The 16,362-nt window shown below is 42.0% G+C and overlaps 1 protein-coding gene across 1 annotated transcript in view; it reads left to right on the forward strand.

Moving 5' to 3' along the window:
- The window catches only part of FGGY (FGGY carbohydrate kinase domain containing), a gene marked incomplete at its 3' end in the record, with an annotated part of 308,876 nt that overhangs the window by 27,277 nt on the left and 265,237 nt on the right, over window positions 1-16,362 (forward strand). The window lies entirely within an intron of this gene.

Below are 16,362 nucleotides of genomic sequence, written 5' to 3' on the forward strand. Positions count from 1 at the left end.
CGTCTGTTTGTTTGTTTTCGGCCGGTCCCTGCGACAGGCTGGAGGCGGGTCGCGTTCCGCCGTGCGCCGGCGTGTTTCGACCTGTCGTCCTCCGCTGTTCCTCCCCCATCCGCCGCTGGTGGTACGGCCCTTCAGGTGGCGCTCCGGGGGAGGCCTCACGTGATTTCCCCTCCTCGCCGCCGTCCCGCCGCCCGTGCGGCTTCCAGGCAGAGCCGGGGGTGGTGCTGGGGCCAGGGCGGGCACCAACTGCCGCGGGGCGGCCCCCGCCCACGCGCCCGTCCCGCCGAGGGGCCCAGCGCCTCCCGGCCCCCCGGCCGGGTGTGCCCGAGGCTGCCGGCGGCCGGGGCTGCGCCCGCGGCATCTTTCGAGCTGCGGACGACGGCTCTCGGGGGAGCCCCGGCGTGTGGGAAGGGCGTCCCGGCTCCCGGAGCACCGCCAGCGCCGCCGGCCTTGCGGAGGGCGCTCAGCCGCCTTCCCGCAGGGCTGAGGGGCCCCCGGGCCCTGCGGGACCCTCAGCCCAAGGGGAGCCGCGGAGCTGGGTGCTGCGAGTTTCGTCCGATACCGCCTGATCGCTGTGGGGGTGTGCGCAGAGGAGGGCTTTGCCATTATAGTGATCGGCTTTGAGAATTCCCGGCCTCGAAAGTGTGTCAGGACAACAGAGAGGGGAAATAAAACCTGACAGGAAAAAGTCTGGTTCCAGATGGGTTTCTCTAAAGTCATCCTCCAAGGGGAGAGGACAGCGACGGCCTAATTTTAGAACGAGTGCCCTGGTATTACTGTGGAAGTACAGGTTAGCCGGCAGGGAAAATAAAGGCTGGAGTTGAAGGATCCTGGTTGAGGAGAAAAGTCTGTGCTGGCATGTTCACTCGGAGCAACAGATGGGTGATCTCTGGTTCACTGTGACTGCTCTGCGCTGAACGTCGGATGCATCAGTGTAGTACATCTCTCTAATAAAAGGGAGTGCCTGACTGTCTGGATTTGTTTTTCTTACCTTCCCCCTCCTCACCTTGCCCTGCACACACCCTTTTCTATGGGAGGTTGTGAATTTGTGAATGCTGACGTGCAGCTACCTCTGGAGTAAAGTGCAGCAGCTATTTAAGGACAGGCGGTGACAATATAGGTAGAATAGGGACTGAGGAGGTGAACTTTTGTATCGTGTTGCCGAGAGTGCAACATGTGCCGCTTGCACTTGCAACAACACAAAGCTGGTACCTGCTGGTTTTGGGTGGTCCCACTTTTTATGTCAGTGAAGAACTTGGTCTATCGAGTTTGGTCTGTTTTTACAATATGTGAGGCTGACAAATTTATGTCTAGGTTTGAAAAAGCACTTTCAAATTCTCCAGTGCTATTTTTCCCTAGACATAATGACATAATTACCAGTTACAGTATAGGAAGCAAACAGAAACACAAGCAGCTGTGAAAGAGAAGTGAAGGTCCAGCTACCCTGTTTGAAGTTGTTGATTTTTTTTTTCATTCTCAATTTCCCTCTGCTGTTCCCACCTGACTTCATTTGACCACATGGTGAGCACTGGTACTATTTCATGTGCTAACTGGAATTATGCAAATAATACATGTGCTTCTTTGCACCTTTGTGTGAACAGTCTGTGGCACAAAATACAAGGTTTTGGCTGGCAGGTGGGGTCACTATGTGCTGTTGGTCTACACACAACCTTCACGTAGGCAGCACCTCTCTGTGTTGCGGATAACTCAAAATACTCCACTGCTGCTGTACCTTCTGTGGCAAACAGTTTTGCCAAGCAGCAGTAGGTTACTGCATATGCACAAAAAAGTCTCTAAAATTCATAAATGCAGTGAGTGCTATAAGCTGTTGTTTAACTCCTTTTGAATCTTTACATACAAGATAAATAGAGGCCAGTGCCTGACTCTTCTGGCACACGAGCCAAGGGACATCAAATGAAACTGGCAGGTTCAGAACAAACAAGACAAATGTCTCCACAGAATTGTAGTTAAGCGGTGGAACTCCTTGGCAAGAGTGCTATGTGGACTGGGGGATTTTAAAGTGATTAGATGAATTCACAGAAGTCACTTAAGGGCTATTGAACACAGTGCATCTCTGGCTCTGGAAATCCTAAAGCTGCAAATGGCTTGTGCCTGGGAGAGCATCCCGAGGTGAAACTGCTGAGTGCTGCCCTGGGTTTGTTTGCCTCTCCAGGTATCCACCCGTGGCTCCTGGCCGAGATGGGATATCTAGTCAGACCTGATGTGTTGGCCCTTGCTGCGTTAAAACTCCCCTAAGATAGTCTGTAAATGATCAGTCTCTGTTGTGTCAGCATGCAGTTTGACATTTATGAAGGGCTTGTCTATGCAAGGAAGAAATTCTGGAGAAATATAAGACATGAATTTTACGTAGTTTGCTGTGTGGAAGTTCTTATTGTTAAATAAAAATTATTTTAAAATTAAGCCAAAAAGATCCTTTTTTTATGTTACATAGCAAGCCATGCAAATAATTTGCTTTAGTCAGTTTTTTGTGTAGACAAATAATACTAATTAAATTTGTTCTGGCTAATTGTTGACATATTTAATTTCTTAGAGTTGTTTGGTTTTATCTTTTTTTTTGTTTGTTTTTCCTGCATTGTTTCTTTTGTACTAGAAAGCCGAGTTCAGACTATAAGGAACATGGTCAGTGTAGCCTTAACCACTCCATTTAATATGTATTTGTGTAACCTAGAAAAATTTGCTCTTGTAGTCTGTACAGTTCAGCCTCACTGATATCAATGCAGGTTTTTCATTAGCTTCAGTGAGTGTTGGATCAGGCTGGCGATATTAACTTTTTTTATTATTATTTTTAATATTTTTTTAAATCTGCCCATTTTAGTTTTCTACTTCCTTCCTTGAACAGAGGTGGAGTTTCAGGACTAGACATTCCAGTTTGCCAGAGACATGTTGCTGCTGGGGCCTGTAGCTATAGGGGCCACCCATCAGTCCACTCATTATGTTAATTGCTGCTCACTTGGAGGTTATTTGGTTGAGGCTGGCAATAGACAGTCAAGCTGGTCATGAAAGTTGTGCGTAGCAGGAGAGCTCTAAAATGAAAGACAAATGCTCTTTGCTGCTCTGAGGGGATTTTCTATCTCTCTGTTCCTAATTCAGGACTGACTGGTGAGTGGGTGGTTACAGAGGTCTCAGCTGAGATTTCAGCCCTGGGTTCTTCCCTGTAGTGGGCCCTGTGAATACAGAGACCGTGATCCTTCATGGCCATTAGCCAAGGAACTGGGAATTTTTGTGACTATGCCCTGATATATTAAACAGCTATTACTCTAAGGCTTTTTTTTCCCCTTTCCTGATGTCCTTAAGTAAATACTCCTTTAGCAGTAAGAAAGAACACTTACTGACCCATTTATAAACCAGAGCCATTTACATGTCTCAATAAACTAGCTTGTGGGTAGGGATTGGAAATGAACTATATACCTCTGTTGCCGTGAGAGGCAGATGCTCTGAGCAGCAGTAATGTAGATTTTGATTTATAAAGTTCTCTAATCAATCAATACAAGGCTGACTGAGGCAGTCAGATAATCTGAAGAATTAAATGGCTTTTCAGGGACAAATTAAAATTTCTTATACATACCTCATCCATCTAAATTATATTTGGGGTCCAGGAATAAATGGGTTTGTTATTTTGTTTTACTCCTGTATCAAAAATGCTTTTGGCTTATTTCTAGACCATTTGAAAAAGAAAGAAAAAAACCCACACATGAAAAACCCCAACCAGAGCCAAAAAACAACCAAACCCCAAACCAAACTAAAACAAAACAAACAAACAAACAAAACAATAAAAGATCAATCACAGTTTCTGCTCTTTTATGTTGGAAACAATGCTCACAGAAATAAAATGCTTGTTTCCATAGTTTTTCTTTTAAACTTAATCTATTATACCATCTTGCTTTTTCCCCTCATCAGAGATGTTTCCACAGTATTTTTTTATGTAGACAATTATTTTCATTATATAGATTTTTTTCTTATTTTTTCCCCTGACTTCATGCTTTCAAATGTGACATTCTGCTTCACCTCTGCATGAAGTGAATAAGAGTAGGAATTACTGGATCTTCTCATACTGCTTTTCATTTGCTTAAGGAATTACTATAGAGCAGGTGTCCGCAGTTGAGGGAGGCAAGAGTTTGAAGAGTCAGAAGGAGCAAGTATTCTAATTACTACATCAGAGTATAATAAAAGAAGCTGGGGTGAGAGGACACAAGGAGCAGCGTTTCCTTGGGCCAAGTGGAGGTAAAATAATTCATGGGTGTTCTTGCTCCCAGTTCCTCCCTGTTTCCTCAAGGTGTGTTTTCGTAGTCGGCTCAAGTCCACCTCAGTCTGCAGCGCAGCAGAGGTGTGGCAAACAAGTGCCACGTCATCCACCCCCAGCTTCCGTGGCCTCTCCTTTTGCTCTTTTCTCCCAGTAGGGCTCTTGTGGCCAGGTAGAGATCCAGGAACTAAATGTGGCTGAAAGCTGAGCTGAAAAAAAAAAATAAAAAAAATAAAAAACATTGAGCCTACAAGAGAAAGGTGGGAATGCATTGGCTAGAGGAACAGTGGGACTCACAGCTTGAAGTAAAGGACCCTGGAACCAAATCTGTCTTGTGCTAGTCTTCAGTTTGCACATGAAAAAGGTTCCTCAGAACTATAGGCACTTGTAAAAGAATATCATGTCCATCTCCTCCACCCTCAATTAGTCATCTCATAACCAAGCTGTACTCGTTTAGTCCTTTTCATCTTTCTTCTTGTCAAGCCCTTTAGCCTGTCCCCCTCACCTACTCATCCCACCAATCATTTTAATTAATCTCTGGATTTCTTTGAAACTAATCGTTTGTGGAATGGAGGAAAATGAGTTGGTTAGAGAGGCAAGATTGTGAGTGATGGAGGTGGGGCAAAGTTAGGAGACTTTGCAAGACCTGTTGGGTTACCTCTGAGGCAGGACAGGAAGAGTGACTCGGAACACATAGAAAGGCTGCAGAAGTAAGGGAGGAACCACTAAAAATATTTTCCGTTTTCTTTAGAATGTTGTCCGAGCAATTCAAACCCTGGATGTTTATGTGCCACATATGAATGAAAGATTTGATTGTCTCTAAGGCAGATAGGATGGTAGAGTGGTCTCCTCTTTACCCAATAGTTAGTTATACTAGATTTCTCACTATTATTTTTCCTATTCCCAGCTAGCTTCATAGGGGATTTCAGTGGTCACTGCAAGTGTTCAGAAGTAGATTTTCAAATAAGTAACGAACTATATGTTTTTTTTTGAACAACTGTATATATTGTATAATTTTTGATAAAAAACTTGACCAAATAGAAGTTAACTAAATTGTCTAGAGAGGAGTCTGAACGGAACCCCAAGGCCTTGCTCCCCGTGCTTTTTACGGTGTTAAAAATCTAAATGTCACACTATTAATGTCTCTGTGTTCATTATTTCTTTGCCATAGCATACCTTGTGCTCCAAAAACCAGAGAAATAGGCAAAGTTCCCATCCTGTGGAGCTTAGAGTTAGAAAAATCCTCTGTGCATGAAGAGGGCTGGCAGAATAACAGTTGATCCATGGCGGGAGCCCAAAGAGTGAGGGTAAGGAGCAGAGGAGGCACTGGAGAACGTGTGGCATATGGGAAGCAGACGGCTGCACTCAGCATTGTGAGCTGACAGCATGAAAAAATGTACCATACTAATAGAAGCATATTCATGCGGAGTGGTGGGGAGACAGAAAAACACCTTCAAAAAGATATTTACTGTGTTTGAGGACAAAGATCCCTCTGGAAATGTGCATTTGTTCAGACATTGTAGTTTCACTGTGGAGAACTGAAGGCAGCTTTCTGGCACTTTGATGTGTGAATAAACATGTATTAAAGTAAGTAGTGGCAACAAAATACATTGATTTATGATTGCCAGTTGTGACTGAAAGCTTCAGAATAACTGGATTTAACCATTCAGAGCCCTTGGAAAATAGCTTGGTTGTGATTAGGGTCTTGGGATGGATACAAAATGCTTGGATTTTTAATTAATAAAAAATCTGGCATCCTGTCGAAGTTGACACCTCACTCTATCTTAGCAGCTGTTGGAACAGTAGGCTTCTGGCAACCTGGGATAAAGCAGCGCTTGCAACAGGAGAAGGACAGGAAGCAAGTCTGCATGAGACCAAAAAAGCCTAGTGTAAAACACCACAGAGATGAGGGATTTCCAGTGAGCAATCAAGCTTTCCTTCTCCGTGCTGTGGGTTCAGGCTTGGATGTGGACAGGGAGCTTCTGTTACTGAATGTCACCAGTGGTTGGTGACAGATGTAGGGACACCTGTCTGAATTCCAGTAATGTTTCTGACAGTGGTGGCAATAAACAGAGAAAGCATTCAACAGTGAAAGTAGGTCCTGCAGGTTGCTCCTTCCCAGGGATTATAGTGGTGGAGCCTGTGGGGAAGTTTACAGAGTGCCTGCTCATGTCATGCAAATGCAAACATTCACCCTGGATAACAAGTCATTTGTGTTGGAGTCACGATGTGGGAGCACTTAGGGTTGCCAAATAGCCAAGGATGGCATTGTAGGGAGGAAAGGGCATGGCCTGGATAGGATGATACCTCAAAGTACAAGGAGACTTAAAGACTTCAGTTTTGGAGAAGATGCTACTAAAATGCTACTCTTCCTTTATCACATCTGATTAATAATAAACCTGATCTCTGATTACAGCTGAAATATCACCCAGTGACTGCATGGCTGCTCCTCACTGGTCTGGGCAGTCCTGTCCCCCTGTGGGATGGGAATGTCCTGGTCTTGTCCACAGCAGCCCCTTAGGACTTCCACAGGAGAAGAACCAGGATACTTGAAACCCTCAAAATTGCTGTTCTTTCCTCTTGTCTTTGGTACAAGTTGTATGCAGTTGCCAACACTGCAGTGTCTGTACGTCCCCTTGTTTCAGAAGGAAGGAGAGAGTCCAGAATCAATAGTGATCCCTACCCGAGATCTTGTTTTTTCAGGAGCACTGTTCACATATGTGCTAGAGGAAGTGCTGCACCAACAGCTGGCAGGGCATTTGGCAGACGCGTTGGTCAGCTCACAGAACTGTTTAGTCAGACTTTAGGGAACATGTAAAATATGTAAAAATCCATAACATTTGAATATATTAGAAACAAGTTCATGAGATCAAGGAAAATATTTATGATAAAAGGACAATAATAAAGCTGAAGGCCTAAGGGCTGTGATGGCTGCTAATTGAAATGAAGCTTTTAAAAATTTTCCTTAAAAAAAAAAAAAATTAAATGTAGGCAGCACAACTAGAAAGACATTCCAAAAATGGCTGTATGGTATTTAGAGATCTGGGTACCAGTTGCAGTGTGCACATATTTGGAGAGGCTTCTGTTCAGCTGAGAATGCGCTGTGGACTCAGGTAAGTCATGTGAGAGGGATTAAGCGCTCATGTTGTTAGAGCTAATGGTACAATGTAGCCTTGTTCTATATAAGCATGTTTTGTGCTGATGTTTTCCAGTTACTGCGTTCCTTACAGTCAGGATAGGAAAAGGTGTGTGGCTGGCAAAACTGCAAGCCCAGACAAAGCAGTTCTGGGTGTGGATGCTTACAGCCCATTGCCAGGTGCTTCAAATAGGCATTTATGTCAAAGATCTGAGGTCAATTCAATGATAGCCGATTTCAGCCCTAGATGATTACATAAATATTAATAAGAACAGTGGTGTATTTCACATTTATGTTATTGGTCTGTAAAGTGTTTACCTTACCCTATAGCAGTAGTTGTGGGGAATATATATCCCTTCAAGACAACCAAGAGAATGTATGAAGTGAAGCGAAAATTTGTTAACCTCTTTAATGTAACCTTATGAGTATAATGAGAAATAATCTTATTTTCTGTATGCCAGTAGAGAAAAACAGGAGAACAGAATAAACTCAAATGGTTTTCCTCCATGCTGAATGACCCGTAACCACTTTTTGCATCTGTGTGGCTTGGTTTCCCTGCCTGTAAAATGGGGATAATGAGACTGAAGTTCTAGTAAAGTGCAGATCTGTGGAGAATAAATGCTATTTAAGTGGTATGAAGTATTTTAATTTTAAAACATGCATTAAGGAAAAAGGTACAGAAAAAGAATGGGATTTCATCTGAAAAAAGATCTAGGATTAACTTATTGGTATAAAATATTTGTTACTGGCCCCATTTGCTTTTCGGATATCAACCATTGACATTTTTACTGGTTCATCAGCCTCGTAGTGCCTTTTGAATCAGACCCAGGACTGTGTAGAGCAATATACTGGCACTTAGGTTTATGCCATTTTCACTCTCTGGTTACTCTCTGACATTTGACCAAATATCTGCGTTGCTATCGGCTTGCTTTTTTGGACATGATGTGAGTTTGTTTGTTTGTTTTCCTTTACATTTAGAGTCTCTGCTGTGAGAGGCTCCGACAATGGTTTGAAGTTGTGAATGTCAAAAATGCTGTGTAGGAGGAAGTATTACATGTTGGCTTCCCGGAAAGGGGAAGCTGAGGCACAGCGATCAGCACCTCTCCAGAATCACAGATAGTTTCTTTGAAGAAAAAGCCTTGATATTTAGTCCAAAACTTTGACAAAAAGACAGTCAGGTGAAATACAGGAACTCATCTGTATTACCCAGCCCTTGGGGAAGAGGTGGAGCACAGCAGCCATTCCCTCCTCGCAGGAGTGGGTATTGCCAGTCCCAAGGAAGTGAAGCTTACAGCCCGCCTTGGACACTTCCATCCAATAAATCTGCACTGAAGCTTTCTTGCCTGTTTTTACATGTATGTTAAGTTTTAAAATGCTATACATCTAGCAATCATTTTTAAGGACAAGTAAGGAGTGCTTTTTAGCAGACGTAAATCAGCACAAATTACAATGTCGTTAGTTCCCCAAGTGCTTTCGGCCGGCGCTGCTGACATAAGAGGGAGTCCTGCCTTCTTCCTGCTCCCACGCTGTCCCCTCCCTTGTGCTGACACAGCTGTGAGGTGAAGTGTGTTGGGAAATACATCCCGTTCAAATCTATCCTAGCAAAAAACCTGAATGGCTGGGGAGAGAGGCATTTGCTTCTTCAGGCTGTCACCAGCATATCCTGCATTAAAGTCCTCGTGGAACCACTGTGTTACTGCAATTCACTGGTCTCTGTGGAAGCCAGGACCTTCGCTAGTTTGTCCCAGCGGCTTCTGGCTAAAAGTATTGTGCTGCAGCTGGAAACTCGATCAAGCGAGTTTCAAAACATTTCATTCATACGTGGTCCTCAGTTGAGTCTTAAGACACCTTTACTATAGTCACTAGTGCTTCATAAGCCTTGTCAACATTGCAGTGGAACAAAGGTTCCTCTCGAGACTTTGTGTTGTGTAAATAAACCTTGTGCCTAGCAGGGTGTCACTGAGTTAATGTAAAGCCTGAGAAGGGGAGGGCGTGGGAGCAGCATGCCAGTGTTAACGTTCTGTTTTCTGCACAGGATTGCAAAAGGATTGCAACAGCCCAGCCTATCTGAGCTACTGCACGTACCGTAGACATGTCTCTGCACTTGAATTTGATATGGGTGCTGATAGAACAATATACCTTTCTGGGAAATGGTAATGGGCAGCACGATTTTGTTTTAAGGAAATTCCCCATAAACAATAGCAGTTTTCTTCTTAGAGCACTGATGCTTTCCAGGTGGCCCACCAGACAGTCAAACAAAGGAAATATATATGGCAGCATTCACTCAAGGGTTGAAGTTTCAGGGTAAGGAGGAGGAATGTAGAAAACCCCATGAACTTTAATAGTCATGCTTATATCTTTGTGGTGGCTCTGACTTCTTTTTTTTTTTTTTTTGCTTCTCACAGAGCAGTAATCAGGGGACAATCGGCAGGAATAACCCCCTGGTAAAAAAACACTACTGTTTCTGAAACAAACAGCATTTCATATGCAAAACTGTCTGGTAAAGTGTATGCTTAAGGTGCTTTTTCAGGCCTCATGGGAAGTTTTACAAAGAGCAAGCTACCTTTTAGCAAGTGCTTTTCTGTTCGTTTCAAACTCCTCTGTTGTTGTTTTTTTTTTTTCTTAGAATGATTTTCCCAAAAAAGGTCATACAAACCGTAAGAGAAGTCTCAGTAGAGTTTACTGCCCCCCTATCCCCTTCTCTCCTTCCCTTTTCCCGCAAACACTGGGAACTCTAAAAAATATTTTACTATCCTGGAGATTAAAAACAGTGTCTTTAATTTGCATTTGTCTTGTAATAGCTCTGACTTTCACTGCCTTGTCCTCCCCTTGGTTGAGAGTCCATGTGTGAGCACTCCCTCTAATGTTGTTTATACGCTCGCTGTCAGGTTCAATAAGCAGTATGTTAGCAGGGCACCTTCCCACATGAAGGAAAGGTTTCCAGTTCTTGTCTTAGCTCCTGCTCCTCCACATGCAGTGTCTTGACAAGGCACAGCAGAGAAGAAGAGAAATGAGAATTGGCAGTATCACTAAATCTTACCTGATAAATGGAAATTAACTCTAGAACTTCATGAATCCACTGGCAGCTCAGATGTAGGGCAGCTGTTTACAGGGCATTTTATAGGTGTTCCAGTTATGCGAGTTTTGCATAGTACCTATTTTAAGTTCAGGCATTTTATTAATAGTGTGTCTGGAAAATTTTAGAGCTGTAGTACAGCAACACACCTCTTAGATAACGCTGAAAAGAGTGTGATAATCTGTTTAAGGATTCTGTATGTAAATACGGATATTGATAAAGAGAATCAAGATAAAATATAAATATTAATAATTGCTCCTAAGACAAAGAAAAATTGGCAAGCAGCCTGAGAGAAATTAGAAATTTAACTAGTTTTACACCGCAGGTACTAGATCATACTAGTAGAGCCTCAGGTCTCGTCAGTGAATGGCATAGCAAGGACCAAAGATTTCCCCTTCATGAATGGGTACAGATAAATAAAATTTCCCAGAGAACAGAAACATGTTAAAGAAGTGGACAGATTTTCAGCTTTGAAGTAGAAGAGATACTTTCATTTTCAGTATCTCTTCTTTTTGCAAGACTAGGAGTGTTAACTCTTGTGTCTGAGCCAAAATTCCAACCTAAGCAGAATGTACTCATCTAAATTTTGCTTTTAGTTTCATTTGGACAAGGTATTCTTTGGTGTAGTGTTGCTGTGTACTGTTACAGCAGTTGCTGTATTGGGAGCTTGGGAAGGCGCCCGCATGTAAGAGGTTGCATAAAAACTAGACTATTGTAAGCTCAGAGAAACCCCTAAGTGTGATGATTAGAAAGATAAAACAATTAGGGAAAACACATCAAAGAGTCTCAGGGAGAGTTCTAAAAGGAAAAATACTGATTATATTTGTTTTGATTTTGTCTTACACGAAGTAAAATATGTGTGGTGTGTCCTGGGTCACCACCCTAAGGGGTGTGTACTTAAAGACAACAGAATCAGACTCCAAGACTTCGATGTGGCTTATTTTGGTTGCAGGGCTGGGAAGATAAGATATAATTGTACCATATACATAGTGGTGCTATCAATCTGATAGATTATACTTTCCATACACCCTTGACCACCTTGCCTACCCTCTGCTTGCTAATCTGTTTTTAGCAGGATAACTCCCAGCTTTCTGACCTTCAGAGAAACTTTCAACTATGATTTTTAAAACAGTCACAAAAATGTTCTTCTTTTTCCAAATTGCAGTTCTTCTCTCTGATGAAAGCAGTCAGAGGCACGAGATGGGTAACATTGATTGCTAAAGCTTGTGTGCAGGTTCAGGTTCAATAAACTGTGAATCTTAGAGGCTAAAATTGTTTAGAATTCCATTCTGGATCTGGGAATAAAAGCAGACATTTATGGATAGTCCTGTTGTTCACACTCCACCAGATTCTAATACTGTTATTTTAAAACTATGTTAGATTTGTTTTTTAAAGTTTGTTAGACTTGCTCTGCCATGGGAACCAGGTTAGAAAAGGTTTGAGCTAATAAAATATGCAAAATGTGGTTTTAGGGCTTTCCTTTAATGTGGAAAGGGGAAGAAAGGTTTTAGTCAGTTACAGCAAATCCAGTAAGGGAACTGTTTATTTAACGCTCTTACAGTTATTTTTTTAATGTACCTTTTCAGAGCTTTTTAGCTGGGTTTAGTTCATACGGACTAGCATATTGAATAATTTCTACTTGATACGTGTTTTTCAGTTGTTACTCTGACTTCAGTAGTTACAGTAATTTTCTTTCTGGCACGCTTGTACAGTAGATCCCAAACAGCTTAAGGAAAATAAATGAAGAGGACTTTGGAAACGGGGGAATATAAAATATCATCCTGATAGACTTAGAAATTAAGTAGGAAGATTGCATCTGAGTTTATTTTCCTGTGAATTTATCTAGCATCTGTAAATTGATGTGGCATTAAGAATATTACAGATTCTTGTTTGATGTGGCTGTATACATTGTGATTTTTTTACTGGAGCGATGCAGCCATCCTAAGAAAATGAAAGCCAACAAGGCCTTGAGACTGTCCTGGTCAGAATGTCATCTCTGAGTCCATGTAGTGCTCACTTGTAACATAAAACCGCATCAAATAGATACATGTATCTGAAAATGGCAGAAAAGGTGCTTCCCTGGCTACTTCATGTTGATAATAATTTTAGATTTTTTTTTTTCCACATTGAGAAAGGCACTGGCAATAGTGCATATTATTCTCCTACATCACCAAAAATATATTGTAAAAAGTGTGACGTATAGCAACATATGCTGTGCCAGTTAGGTGATAGGTTGACTTTGCTGGTTATGCGTATTTTGCTTTGATCTCTTTAAAACCCTCCTGAGTTTGGGTCCAAGCTGCTGAAGAAAGTGTCTTGTACTTTATGCTTTTGAGTATAAACAAGAGGGTGGTTGGGACAAAATGTTATAGGTGAAAGATCCTTGCATTTTCATTATATCCTGCTGCTGTCTTGATTTGGCAATGCCATAAAATCCACCTGTTTCCTTGGTGCATCGGGAACTCTGAAGAGCAATGGGTGAGTGAACCAAACCTGAGAAACAGAATGGAGAATGGATGTAGGCAGCAACAGCTGCCTTCAGACCTTAGAGGCTGAGAGAATTTTGTCTATGTCAGGGTTGTCCTGCTCTTGTGCATTAGGTAGAGTCCCTTTTTGTTCGGATCAAGAGTCTAATCTTTTTTGCCTTGTTAATAGAAGTATAAAGAAATCACTCTCTTTATGTGAAGAGTAGACCTAGATTCCTTTAGTTTTGATCTGATCCTCAGAAAACATCAGATCTGTTTGCAAAGCTAATAGAAGTGTAATGGCAAGAGCAGCAGTGGCAAATACCTTTTTTTTTTTCTTAATATCAAAGCTAAAAATGTGGTCTTGATTTTAATATACTGTTATAACTACATAATAATACATCTAAAGGCTAGCACAGTTTACAAACACAGAAAACATATGTAACAATAGTTATTTGTGCCAAATATTTTTTTCCCCACATACTCCATCCTACTTTTGTTACTCAGCGCACTAATGCTGCATTAATGTAAGCAGCAAACTGCTACATTTATCTTTATTTTATTCTTCCAAGTCATAGCAACATGCCGGAACAAAAGCCGTTGTCTATAGTAAATCCTCTGAAGTCTTCTAAGGGCATCCATCTGGATAGACTTTGTGGTTGCAGAAGGGCTGATGCTCTAAGTGTTCATTCCACTAATGGTCTCATTGATTTTTCTTTACACTCTTTGCAGGTTACACAGAGTCTCTGTTTGAGTAAGAATTGCAGAATATGATGAATTCAAGAATTAGAGGCATGTGTTAAACTAAACCAAGGTTTCTCTATCTGTCTTTAGGATGGTTAATCAGAGGTGGCTCAGAAGTAGACTGCTCAGTCTCCAGTGAAGCAGATGAGAAGTGCAGTTGGGAAGCACTGTGAAAAAACAGGTGCATAAGTTTGAAAATGTTCATCCAAATCACATTATTAAAAATAGTAGGGAAATGTCACTGAGATTAAACAAAGACCTGCTTAGAATCTTGTGACTTCAGCTCATAAGTGGATTTCATCACTCATTACAGCTGCATAAACAAATGCATGTGGTATACATGCATGTTTTGTTTTTGGAAGCTGTTGTTTTTGAAATCCCCTTAGAGGTTTTGTAATTACTTCTAATGAGCCAGCACTCCCTAGTTCTGGAGCAATGCCTTGTGTACCTGAGCAGCATAGCACAGTCATTGCTTTTAAGGGAATAGTTTGCCTGCTTTTCTCCCTTTCTGGCAGCTGAACTGCTTTGGCAAACAAGTTATTTTAAAGGAGAAATTTAAAATATGAAACCTGGTGTCAAAACTTTAATTCCTTTTATGCAAATAGTCTTACACTAGTGCTCCTTTGGAGCTATAGAAATTTAATCCCAGCCCAACCAACAACTGGAGAAAGTCCTACACATGTCTGAGCTCATACTGAATAAGTTTGTCATGTATCTAGATTTTTTCAGTTACTTAATCTAATTTTTCATGTTGTCTGTGGCCTTATTTCTCCTGATGGGCCTCTCATAAGGAATCCTAGAAATGGATGCCCTGTGATTATCCATGGTAATTAGTATTTCTTCCATGTTTTCTTGCCAATATGTTGCAAGTGGGATGTGGCAAGATTAATCAAAGTTTGGTCTTCCTGCTCTGTTTATTACCTGAAGGCACTAATGATGGCAGCAGTTTGTGATGTAGAGCAGACACTTGTCTGTGGATTTTAAAAGTAGTACGGATCAAAACTATCAAGCCATTCCCATATCTCTAGGTTAAAAGTTGCTGTTTTCATTTAAACCTGTGCTATTCAGCATCTCAAGGAGGCAGTTATCAAAATGTCACCTCAAGAAACTAAGATGGCAAGATGTATGGGTAATTCTTTGAATTTCAGTATGCCACTTCATACTCAGAACTGAGATGCTGTATTATTCCTGAATGGATAGTGTCTCATTTTAATGTTACACTGTACATTTTTTTTAACCACTTCTGAAGGTAAACGACTTTTTTTTTTTTTTTTTTTTCCTCCAAAGGAAAATATTCAAGGACACTCTACTTTTTTGTTGCCATTTTTAAATAAAGATTTAAAAATCAAATTTAAAAATAGATATTGTTGGGGTGAAATGGTAATTTTCCCCTATTTTACTCACAGCTTCCTCTTTTAGCTTCTAAAAGCTAGAGTCAGGAAAGCAAAAAGAACAACAATATGGGACTGTTCATGGTCAGGGGTACTTAGACATATATCCTATATAGATGGATTTGGCTTGAAGTGGTTTAGTTTGTTATGCTCCCTAGAAAAATAACAGAGGTAATAAAAAAAATTTAACTTAAACCGAATTAAACTAAAGTATTTTTCATTTTCTGTCAAGCAGCCTTAAATTTTAGGCAACTTGGGAGGAGTCTTAATTATGTGCATTCCTAAAGTTTGCATAAACAAATTGCTGAACGTCTGAGGCTTTGAGTGTCCTGCCCCTTCTCTTCAAGTCTTCAGAAAATCCACTTGCTCATCACCTCTGAAAACCTGCCCTCTTATGCAGGTAGCTAAAAAGATGTCTGGCATTAGAGACTCACGGTCCAAAACATTCCCTTGAATGCCTCAAAATGTCATATTAAAATCAAGTACGGTTCACTCACAAACCATCTGGCTTTACAGATCTGAAAACAACCTTTCAATTAATTAAGCTTCTCTGCTTCCTAATAAGGCCTATTTGTACTGCTCAGTGGCTGGAGACGCCGGGGCTGGGGGGGTCTGCACGGTGTGTGGCTGTGGCCAAGGGTCCCCGTGGCCGGTGTCGGGCCAGGCCTGGCTGGGGAGCCCTGCCTGGCCCTACCTTTGCTACACTGGCTGGGCAGCTCTTTGTCTGGGGCTGGGAAATACCTGGATTTCTCCTTATAAGGCCAGCGAGTTGCTGCGGGAGCCCCGGTCCTGCCCCAGCGCTTCCCGGCTCTGCTCAGCCACGCTCCTAAAAAGGCAGTTCCTTGCTCCCGCTTCCCCGAGCGGAGCTCCCCGGGGAGGAACGACAGCCCTCCCATGTCAGGCGTTGGACTTACAAGGAGAGCCGTGTTTATGGATTTTGCTGTTGCGTCTCAAGGAAGCTGTTGTGTTTACAAGCCCTGCTGGGGTTATCCTCTCGTTTAGTAGATAAGCAGTGAATAATGAAAAGTACAACAGAGTGTGGCATCTGAGCCTGCGAGCCTCCCCGCACAGGCACATTTCTGCAATGGTATAGATCTCTATAGGATCCCGCGTGCACTGTTTGAAGCAGTTCAGAGCCGAAGTCTTGAAAGCCTATTAGGTGATGGTTTTATAATAGAAAGTACTCGGCAGCAATATGAGCTCAAAGCAATTCATGTCCTTTTTCCTCCCTCCCCTGGCTGCCATTCCCGTACTGCAGCTTTGCTTGTGCTTGCTCAGTTCTTTGTGGG

Source organism: Nesoenas mayeri, assembly GCF_963082525.1.
Source record: "Nesoenas mayeri genome assembly, chromosome: 8".
NCBI classification, from domain to species: Eukaryota; Metazoa; Chordata; class Aves; order Columbiformes; family Columbidae; genus Nesoenas; species Nesoenas mayeri.